Below are 2181 nucleotides of genomic sequence, written 5' to 3' on the forward strand. Positions count from 1 at the left end.
ATAGGCACCCGCCACGATACTTGGCTTTTTTATGTTTGTTTTTATTGTTGTTATTGCAGTTGTTTAGCTGGCCTGGGCCGGGTTTGAACCTGCCACCCTCAGTGTATGTGGCCGGCACACATTTTAAAAATTTTATTTTTTTAATCATCCAGACTAAAATGTCATATGAAAGTTTAACAATTATATAACTATTTCACCCCCAGTGAAGTATCGTTTCAAATATAATATTTCCTTATGATAATTTCATGTAGAGGAAAAGGAGAAGGGATGAGAAGCAAAGTAGTTTATATCCTAAGAGTTCTAAAGGATAAGGATAAAAATTCTGTAAGGCAAAAAACTCTGGAAAAGATGTGGTTCCACCCTGGAGACTGGAATATTCTTTCAGTGAGTCTGACACAACCACTTCTTCCCCCTCTAGTGTTAGAATGAAGCAAACTTTTTCTGATTGAGCACCAGATGATAGCATACTTGAGTTAAGGCCATCTTATAAGGAACATATGCTATCTTTAAATTCTAAACTCAAAGTAAACTCAGCAAAATGTTTATAATATGATACATGAAAATTAGAACTAAGGATCAACAAATCATCTCTCTTTATAACTTTCATTAATCCAGAATCACCAGGTGGAACGGCAGGGAACCAAACATATGCGCTCCTGTGCAGTCACTCCCTCCCCATCAACCTCTACCCTGTGTTTCCTCACCTATAAAATAATGGCAATAAATCTAATTCAAAGGATGCAGGATTAAATGCAATAACAATACACAAGCCAGATACACAGCAGGTACTAAATAAATGGTAGAATGTAGATGACAAAATTGATGCCGATCTCATTGCTCGACGGTATGCTTCAAGGTGATTATCCTAAATTCTAAATCTTCTCGTGTTGCTCTGAATAAAGCATTCAACGGCTCCTTCAATCTTAATATGAACTCCATCTCAGCGGCCTGGAAGATATGCCACGCCTTCATGACCCAAGTTCTGACTTCCCCAAACTAGACTCGGGTATCACCTTTCCTGGGAAACTCATCTGAATGCACGCTCCCCTCTTCTTGAAGGAGAACCCACCTCCTCTGGGTTCCCAAAGCTCCCTGTGCATTCATCAGTGGGAGTAGTTCTCAGATGGTAATTCCTTATTTATCTCTCTCCTTCGACAAATGATGACCTTTAACACAGGCATAAACTACTTTTCTTCACCTCTGGATTCCAAAGCCTAACGACAGTGTCAGGAATATAACAGACAATTGTAAAGTATACTGAACAAATGCATACCGTTCTTAAAATACCTGGTGAGCTTTGAGGTTCCCATACTCTCAATCCGTAAGTAAAATAATGCAATGCATACGGCTACTTAATTTGCTTCTCCCATTTTTCATTCTAGTCAATGTAAAACACAGAATCTGAAACAACTGGGTACCTTTGTGCAGTGGAAGTATATCGTAGCCAATGAGGTTTATCCGAGGCGCAATTACTGCTAATTGAAACAATTGGGTAGTTTCTGATTCTTATCAATATAACTTACTTTATATAAAGGACTAGAATCAAAATAGTAAAAACTATTAGTATCAAGTGATTATGTTTAAACAAAAATCAGTCTGCTTGAGGAAATGAGGGTAGATTAAATTCTACACTTTAAAACATCAAAGCAATGTTCCAAGTGCCTTGTAAGAAGTTATCTCATTTGGTTATCAACAACCTCAAAAGACAGCCCCACCCTTTACACAGGAGAATAGGAACATACAGAAAAGTAAGTACTTTCCCCAGGGTCATACAGCCAATATAGAGTGAGAGCTGGATTAAAAAATACAAGCCTATTAATAATGCCTGTATTTCCACTATTATTTATAAGGTTTTTAAAAATTGTATTTTTATAGTAATAAAAATTATTGTTATTTAAGGTATTGCTATTTACTGTTTATTATACAAATTCCATGTATATCACTGTTGAAATTGTCCTCACATCAGATGAAGGCATACATACAAGAAACACAAAAGGGAAAAAGCTAATGCACAGGAATATAAGTATATATTCCGATTTTATTACTAAAAAAGAGTAGACCTGGAAGACACAGACTGGGAAGGAGATAAGATCTAATTGATGCAATGCCACCACCACCTCTGTATGTGAAAGGGACTTTACAGTTCTATGAAAGTATGTTCGTATCACTACTCCATTTACT

At 36.6% G+C, this 2181-nt stretch overlaps 1 protein-coding gene and 1 non-coding gene across 2 annotated transcripts in view; one reads left to right on the forward strand and one right to left on the reverse strand.

The window, feature by feature from the left end:
• The window catches only part of PDE7A (phosphodiesterase 7A), a 61872-nt gene that overhangs the window by 26945 nt on the left and 32746 nt on the right, over nt 1–2181 (reverse strand). The window lies entirely within an intron of this gene.
• Nucleotides 1417–1560, forward strand: LOC111727592. The gene has a single exon (XR_002775107.1). It is a non-coding gene; the product is annotated as a U4 spliceosomal RNA (small nuclear RNA).

The sequence above is a fragment of the Otolemur garnettii genome, unplaced genomic scaffold, assembly GCF_000181295.1.
Source record: "Otolemur garnettii isolate 467f Iridium unplaced genomic scaffold, OtoGar3 scaffold00113, whole genome shotgun sequence".
Classification (NCBI taxonomy): domain Eukaryota; kingdom Metazoa; phylum Chordata; class Mammalia; order Primates; family Galagidae; genus Otolemur; species Otolemur garnettii.